General features: G+C 46.0%; 1 long non-coding RNA gene across 1 annotated transcript in view; it reads right to left on the minus strand.

Moving 5' to 3' along the window:
• LOC139029154 (uncharacterized) overlaps positions 1-8,575 on the minus strand; it is a 107,374-nt gene extending 98,799 nt beyond the window's left edge. Inside the window, exon 1 of the long non-coding RNA XR_011481440.1 lies at positions 8,522-8,575. This is a non-coding gene — a long non-coding RNA (uncharacterized lncRNA). The remainder of the gene's footprint in view (positions 1-8,521) is intronic.
• Positions 8,576-9,008: the final 433 nt, after the last annotated feature.

The raw sequence follows: 9,008 nt of genomic DNA on the forward strand, positions 1-9,008 counted from the left end.
TTTTGTCATTATGGGGTATTGTGTGTAGATTGATGAGGTAAAAAAAAACTATTTCACACATTTTAGAATAAGGCTGAAATGTAACGAAATGTGGAAAAAGTCAAGGGGTCTGAATACTTTCTGAATGCACTGTATAACGGTAGATTCCCAAACTGCAGATACTCAGACTACAGACTAAAGAGTCTCTGATCTCTGATGAAAGGACAACATTTAGTACAGGGCTAGAGAGAGAAACTACAAATTGCTGATATCATATATCAGCAGACACACAGTGCTGTGCACACAAACACAGACACACGGTGCTGATGATGGCTTTGGGAGCAGCGCAGCGTTATTCCCAAACCCTCTCAGATTTATGCTCTTGCTCAGCACAGTTATTACAGTCAGAGTTTATTAGGATTCTGCTACATTATGAGAACTGTCTAACAAATTGCTTATGCTCCCGTAATTGGATTACAACAGCAGTGTACTCCCACTGGTGAGATTTTCGAAAGCCAAACCATACGCACGCCTGAGCACACACACACACACACACACACACACACACACACAACACACACACACACACACACACACACACACACACACACAACACACACACACACACACAACACACACACACAACACACACACACACACACACACACAACACACACACACACACACAACAACACACACACGTGCAGACAAAGTGACTTAAATAAATTAACACAAGATATACATTGGCACCAGATGGAGGCTGGTGGGAGGAGCTATAGGAGGACGGGCTCATTGTAAAGGCTGGAATGGAATTGATGGAATGGTATCAAACACACATCAAACATATGGAATCCATTCATTTATTGCATTCAAACCATTACAATGAGCCTGTCTTCCGATAGCTCCCCTACCAGCCTCCACTGATTGGCACTCAGTTATCCCAAGTGGCAACCAGCCCACAGAACTAGCCCAGTCCCACTACTCTTTATGTAGAGTGTGTTTGTGTTTGTGTTTGTGTGTGTGTGTGTGGGGTGTGTGTGTGTGTGTGTGTGTGTGTGTGTGTGTGTGTGTGTGTGTGGTGTGTGTGTGTGTGTGTGTGGTTTTGTGGTGTGTGTGTGGTGTGGTGTGTGTGTGTGTGTGGTGTTGTGTGTGTGTTGGGTGTGTGTGGTGCGTGGTGTGTGTGTGTGTGTGTGTGGGTGTGTGGTGTGTGTTAGAGAGAGAGAGAGAGAGAGGAGAGAAATGGTGGGAGATTAGTGACACCCCTTATAAAGATGTTTGACCCCTGTGCCTCTACCCACTGTTGCAGGGGTTCATTCTCTATGCAAATGAGAAGGGTGTTTGTCCGGGCGGTTGTGAGTCTTTTGTCAGAGCCAGCTTTTGACTGATCACAGCCTGACAGCTCCAATGTGTTGTGTGCGTGAGTGTATGTGCGGTGTGTGTGGTGCAGATTGACATCATTATAGGTGGGTGTACCAGCAATCTGCAGATTTATGACTCACCCCACCCCCCATCCCTGCTCAATGATGAGCAGCTGAGTCTGTCATCAACATACAAACCGCCCTCCAAACTCACACACGGCTGCACGCCCCCTCATTCATCATGCTGAAAGTTAATTGGTGCAGGCTTTAAACAACTCTCTACCACCGCCTCTTAACACACATTGCCAGTGACTGCTGACCTTAACACAACACACACACACACACCCACACGCACCACGCACGCAACACTCACACACACACACACACAAACACACAGTGCCTATTGATTAACTAGCCTAATGGAGGACTGGGTGAATACATTATCAGGGCAGAAGAAGTATGGTTCCCACCATCAGTATGAAATAGAGTAGAAGGCTGGAAATTACATAGAAGTTCTATCTAGTCTGGTGTATTCTGTACACACACAACATGCCCAAAGCCCATTAGCTGGCAGGCTGTTGAGCAGCTTGAGTGTGTTTGCTGCTCATGCTTCAGGGAGCAGACCTAACTGGAGGGGCTGGGAGAGACCCAACATACACAACAGCAACACAGCCACACCACTGACCCAACACTTCAGACACATGCACCCAAGACCCGCAACACCACACTGCACAAATACTATGACACACACAAACACATAACACGAACGCACCTCGCCAGTGAAAGGGCAGTTTGGGTCTGTAAACAACACAATCTGTGGGTGTTGAGGCAAGGGTCAGACTGAGAAGTGTATCAGAGCTCAGTAATGGACAGTATTGATTGCGTGTTATTCACTCTGCTTTCTGGCTGGTGTGTGTGTAAACTGGAGGCTAACATTTGGACTCGGGATCAGATCTAATCAGTGTTTCCATCTCAGAGCCCAACCTCCACGGGACCCTGAGGGCCACACATACGCACCCACCCATCCACCCATCCATCCATCCATCCACCCACCCACCCGCAACACACACACACACACACCACACACACACACACACACACACACACACACACACACACACACACACACACACACACACACACACACACACACACACACACACACACCACACACACACACACACACACACACACACAGCAGACCTACCATTCATAGGGTTCTATAAGGAGTCTTGACAAAGAGACCAACAGCTTTAGGTGTACAGTGGCCACTGCATTATCCCGCCAATGACTACAGTACATTCAGAATGAATAGACTGCTTCACAAGAAAGTTGCCTGGAAAATCATAAAAAACGGTCAAATTTAAAATATTTCTGTCAGCATTAGAAACGTGTACAACTCACAGAATGTGTCTATGAGTCTATACGAGACTCTGCTGTGGCGTTGTAAATGAATGTGTGCTCAGTGTCTCTGAGCCTCTGTGGAGAGGGAATAATTAGATGCAATATCATGCTAGTGAAGGGAGTGGGAGGGACCGCGTGTGATCCGCCATAGCTTCTCACTGCAGCACGCACACACACACACACACGCACACACACGCTGTCTCCCCACATAACTAATGGGTGCATTTCACGGTGATGAACAGCGAGCGGCGTGTGTGTGTCTGTCTGAGCATTATGGCTGTTATAATAATAATGATAACAAATTAGAACCATCCATTTCCTGCCCCGCTGCTGATTGGAGCTGATGGCCAATATGGTGGAGTGTAATCCATCTTCCTGCCCCTCCCCCTAACTACCGCCCCAGAGACCGTTAGGGGCCGCAGCCAGTGGCAACACAACAGAGGAGGGAGAGAACTGAATGTAGCACATAGTAACATGGGGGACGGAGTTCAGTGCAGCTCACAGGACTTGTCCCAATACTTACAGGCTTCTTAACAGCTTCTACCACCAAGCCATAAGACTCCTGAACAGCTAATCAAAGGGCTACCCAGACCCCTCTTTGATGCTGCTGCTACTCTCTGTTTATAATCTATTTAACGCTACCTACATTTACATATCACCTCAATTACCTCGACTAACCGGTGGCCGCACACATTGACTCTGTACCGGTACCCCCTGTATATAGCCTCGCTTGTTATTTTACTGCTGCTGTTTAATTATTTGTTACTTTTATTTCACAGAATTCTCTGTCAATCCCAGATCCATCCAACCTCAATGAATTCCTCTTGACTCATTGGGAGAAAGTAACGTGTCTCACGGCCAGGAAGGCTCTGGACAACAGTCTTTACCAAAGATGGTGGATAAATGAAGATAGTTCACTCAGGCCATTTACCATTGAAAAAAATGGTCAGTTCTGGTCTACTTCACGGCGTGGGTCTCCCATAGACACAAATGCAATAGCAGCTGGGTCTGGTCCACATTAGCTCAATGACTTTCTGTACATCCATTTGGGTCCCCCCAGGACCTGGAAACACTGAGTAAGATGACTTTGGTAATGATGTTACAATTACTGGGATATCCTTACAACATGGTAGGAAATGTTTTGACGTAAATTCGACAACAGGTAGAAAATCAAATGAATGCATTGCCGGGAGAATAAGGGGGAACATTAACTCATGGAAACTGTTCTGCCTGCGGCTATGGAACCCTGACCTGTTCACCGGACTTGCTAAAAAAGCCAACTGACATTTACTCCTGAGATGCTGACTTGCTGCACCCTCGATAACTACTGTGATTATTATTATTTGACCATGCTGGTCATTTATGAACATTTGAACATCTTGGCCATGTTCTGTTATAATCTCCATCCGGCTCAGCCAGAAGAGGACTGGCCACCCCTCATAGCCTGGTTCCTCTCTAGGTTTCTTCCTAGGTTTTGGCCTTTCTAGGGAGTTTTTCCTAGCCACCGTGCTTCTACACCTGCATTGCTTGCTGTTTGGGGTTTTAGGCTGGGTTTCTGTACAGCACTTTGAGATATCAGCTGATGTACGAAGGGCTATATAAATAAATTTGATTTGATTTGATTTGAATGTTCTCACTGTGTGAGGCCGGCACAAAGCTGCATCGTCAGTTGTCATACATGCAGAGGGCAGCCAAGGCATATGTGAATCATACAGTGTCACTTAGAGGTCAATGACATGGCCACTAGGGGGCCTCCCTGCTCCAACAACACTATTGAGAGCCTGTATAGTCAGCACTTTATTATCCTATAATTTGTTTTGTCCCTAATCAGATTCAACCACAGTTAACTGTGTGTGTGTGTGTGTGTGTGTGTGTGTGTGTGTGTGTGTGTGTGTGTGTGTGTGTGTGTGTGTGTGTGTGTGGAGCCGTCAATCTAAGTGACTTAACATGATCAGGTCTATGGTGTGTTGAGCCAATGCAAGGAAAACTCACTAAGGAACTCTACCCCTTCTCCTTCAATAAACACAGTCGTCAATCTGGAGTCTGGAGACACAGGGTGGTGAAAAGAGGGAGAGCGAGAGAGAGATGGAGAGAGGGAGATAGGAAGAGTATAGGGGAGAGAGAGAGAGACATGTAGACAGACAGACAGACAGACATTGGGCAATAAGGAGGAGAGAAAGAATGAAAAGGACAGAAAGAGCGAACACCGAAAACTGTGAAACACTGTTGCCGAACATGGTTGTCTAAGAGTGTGCATAACATGACATGCAGCTGAGATCTTATTGGTGTTAAATGAATAGGAATGTAATAAACTAGATAACAGAACACAAGCAAACACCCACATCACACAATTCTGGAAGAATGGCGCCGGAGGGGATGGCTGACGTTTTATGGGCTCCTAACCAATTGTGATATTTTGCATGTTTTAGACCACCTTTACTCCTCACACAGACACACGTACAAAGCTCTCCCTCTCCCTCCATTTGGCAAATCTGACCATAATTATTTTCTCCTGATTCCTGCTTATAAGCAAAAACTAAAGCAGGAAGTACCAGTGACACGCTCAATACGGAAGTGATCAGATGACGCAGATGCTACACTACAGGACTGTTCTGCTAGCACAGACTGGAATATGTTCCGGGATTCATCCAATGGCATTGAGGAGTATATCACCTCAGTCACCGGCTTCATCAATAAGTGCATCAACGACGTCATCCCCACACGCACATATCCCAATCAGAAGCCATGGATTACAGGCAACATCCGCATCGAGCTAAAGGCTTGAGCTGCCGTTTTCAAGGAGCGGGACACTAATTCGGACGCTTATAAGAAATCCCGCTATGCCCTCAGACGAACCATCAAACAGGCAAAGCATCAATACAGGACTAAGATTGAATCTTACTAAACCAGCTCTGACGCCCGTCGGATGTGGCAGGGCTTGCAAACTATTACAGGCTACAAAGGGAAGCACAGCCGCGAGCTGCCCAGTAACGCGAGCCTACCAGACAGGCTAAATACCTTTTATGCTCGCTTCGAGGCAAGCAACACTGAAGCATGCATGAGAGCACCAGCTGTTCTGGATCACGCTCTCCGTAGCCGATGTGAACAAGACCTTTAAACAGGTCAACATTCACAAGGCCGCAGGGCCAGACGTATTACCATGATGTGTACTCTGTGCATGCGCTGACCAACTGGCAAGTGTCTTCACTGACATTTTCAACCTCTCCCTGAGTCTGTAATACCAACATGTTTCAAACAGACCACCATGGTCTCTGTGCCCAAGAACACTAAGGTAACCTGCCTAAATGACTACCGACCTGTAGCATTCACGTCTGTAGCCATGAAGTGCTTTGAAAGGCTGGTCATGGCTCACATCAACATCATTATCCCAGAAACCCTAGACTCACTCCAATTTGCATACCACCCCAACAGATCGACAGATAATGCAATCTCTATTGCACTCCACACTGCCCTTTCCCACTTGGACAAAAGGAACACCTACGTGAGAATGCTATTCATTGACTACAGCTCAGCGTTCAACACCATAGTGCCCTCAAAGCTCATCCCTAAGCTAAGGACCCTGGGACTAAACACCTCCTTCTGCAACTGGATCCTGGACTTCCTGACGGGCCGTCCCCAGGTGGTAAGGGTAGGTAACAACACATGGGTGCCCCTCAGGGGTGCGTGCTATAATTAGATATTTGTTTCCTTACCTTGGAGTGACTGCAACCAGATTTGTTAAACTAGCTACTACAAACAATTAGCATTTTGGGATCAATTCCCCATGTAAGTCCATCTCCGCCCATGTAGGTCAAACATTTAAAATTTCATGCAGTTCTACATTGGGTTTCTATGTTTGAACTCTCGTCAGAACACTGAGTCACACATTTAAGAAAGTATATTCTACCTCTTGGTGATGTCATTCGGAAACACAATGACAGCTTTCACTGCTATGCGGACACAGCTGTACATTTCAATGAAAAATGGTGACGCCCCAAAATTCCCCACCCTGGAAGCCTGTGTTTCAGACATAAGGAAGTGGATGGCACCAAATATTTTCCTTTTTAAACTCGGACAAAACAGAGATGCTAATTCTAGGTCCCAAGAAACAGAGATCTGCTGCTTGATATGACATTGTTGGTTGTACAGTCGTCTCAAATAAAAGTGTAAAGGACCTCAGCACTACTCTGGACATTGATCTCTCTCTTGATGAACATATCAAGAATATTTCAAGGGCAGCTTTTTTTCATTTTTGTAACATTGCAAAAATCTGAAACTTTTTGTCCAAAGATTATGCAGAAAAGCTAATCCATGCTTTTGTCACTTCTCGATTAGACTACTGCAATGCTCTACTCTCCAGCTACATGGATAAAGCACTAAATAAACTTCAGTTAGTGCTAAATACGGCTACTAGAAACTTTGACTAGGACTCGGGCTGACTTCAAGGTTTTACTGCAAAGCTACAAAGCATTATATGCACTTGCTCCTAGCTCTCTTTCCGATTTGGTCCTGCCGTACATACCTACACGTTTGCTACGATCACAAGATGCAGGTCTCCTGATTGTCCCTAGAATTTCTAAGCAAACAGCTGGAGGCAGGGCTTCTCATATAGAGCTACATTTTTATGGAATGGTCTGCCTATCCGTGTGAGAGATGCAGACGCGGCCTCGACCTTTAAGTCTTTACTGAAGACTCATTTCTTTAGTAGGTCCTATGATTGAGTGTAGTCTGGCCCACGGGTGCGAATGTGAACGACAAGGTACTGGAGCGATGAAGCACCCTTGCTATCTCTGCCTGGCCGGCTCCCCTCTCTCCACTGGGATTCTCTGCCTCTGACCCTATTACGGGGGCTGAGTAACTGGCTTACTAGTGCTCTTCCATGCCGTCCCTAGGAGGGGTGCTTAACGTTGTGCCAGGCTTTTTATTCTCGCTATTCTCGACTTGAGTGGGTTGAGTCACCGACGTGATCTTCCTGTCCGGTTTGCGCCCCCTCGGGCTCGTGAGGTGGAGGAGATCTTTGTGGGTTATACTCTGCCTCGTCTCAGGGTAGTAAGTTAAGTCTGTTAATATCCCTTTAGTGGTGTGGGGTTATATCCTGCCTGGTTGGATATGGGTAGGGGTATCATCAGACGGGGTGACAGTGCCCCCCCCCCCAGTCTGTCTTATCTGGTGTCCTGTGTGAACTTAAGTATGCGCCCCCTAATTCTCCATCTCTCTCTCTCCCCTCCTGGAGGACATGAGCCCAATGACCATGCCTCAGGATTACCTGGCCTGATGACTCCTGGATGTCCCCGTCCCTAGTCCACCTGGTCATGATCCAGTTTCTTCTGTTCTGGCTGCAGCTATGGAACCATTGTGATTATTATTGGATCCTGATGGTCATCTACGAACGTTTGAACATCTTGAAGAATGATCTGGCCTTAATAGCAATATACTCTTAAAATCTCCACCCAGCATGGCCAGAAGAGGACTGGCCACCCCTCCGAGCCTGGTTCCTCTCTAGGTTTCTTCCCGGGTTCCGGCCTTTCTAGGGAGTTTTTCCTAGAAACTGTGCTTCTACATCTTTATTGCTTGCTGTTGGGAGTTTTGGGCTGGGTTTCTGTATAAGCACTTTGACATCTACTGATGTAAAAAGGTCTTTATATATCATATTGACTGATTGAAGGAAGTAGACTGAATAATAAAAATGTCACCATTTGTTTTTTCATATATTTAGAGCATGACCAACATTTTTCTGTTTCTATGGTTGAAACACACTAAGGTCAAGTTACTGTCAGAACAAAGGTCACACACACGCACGCACGCACGCACGCACACACACACACACACACACACAATCCACAGACACAATGGAGCTAGCTGACAGTGCGAGTGAACAATGCAAGTGGAATTGAATTAGTCCTGGTCTGTGACCCGAAAATGCCAAGGAGAGAGGAGCAGCATGGGCCTCATGACAAGGACTTCCAGTTTGGCTGTGATTCTGCATTCCCCACCGTAGGCTCTGATTGGCCAGATCGAGATGGATTGAATTTGTCAGATGATGGTTATGTGACAACATTTATTTTCTCCTCTCAATTTAATTCTACTCAATGAGCTATATTGGCATGATCGGTATCTTACTTACACTGCCAAAGCAAGAGCACAAGAACAAATGAAATCAATGAAAAATCAACATGGTGATTAACCGTAGTAATACTATTATAGTAATACTCTTTCCATCCCCCTCTTTCTTTCTTTCTCTCTGTCTTTCTCTCTGTTTCTCTCTAT

Source organism: Salvelinus sp. IW2-2015, linkage group LG18 (genome assembly GCF_002910315.2).
Source record: "Salvelinus sp. IW2-2015 linkage group LG18, ASM291031v2, whole genome shotgun sequence".
Taxonomy (NCBI): domain Eukaryota; kingdom Metazoa; phylum Chordata; class Actinopteri; order Salmoniformes; family Salmonidae; genus Salvelinus; species Salvelinus sp. IW2-2015.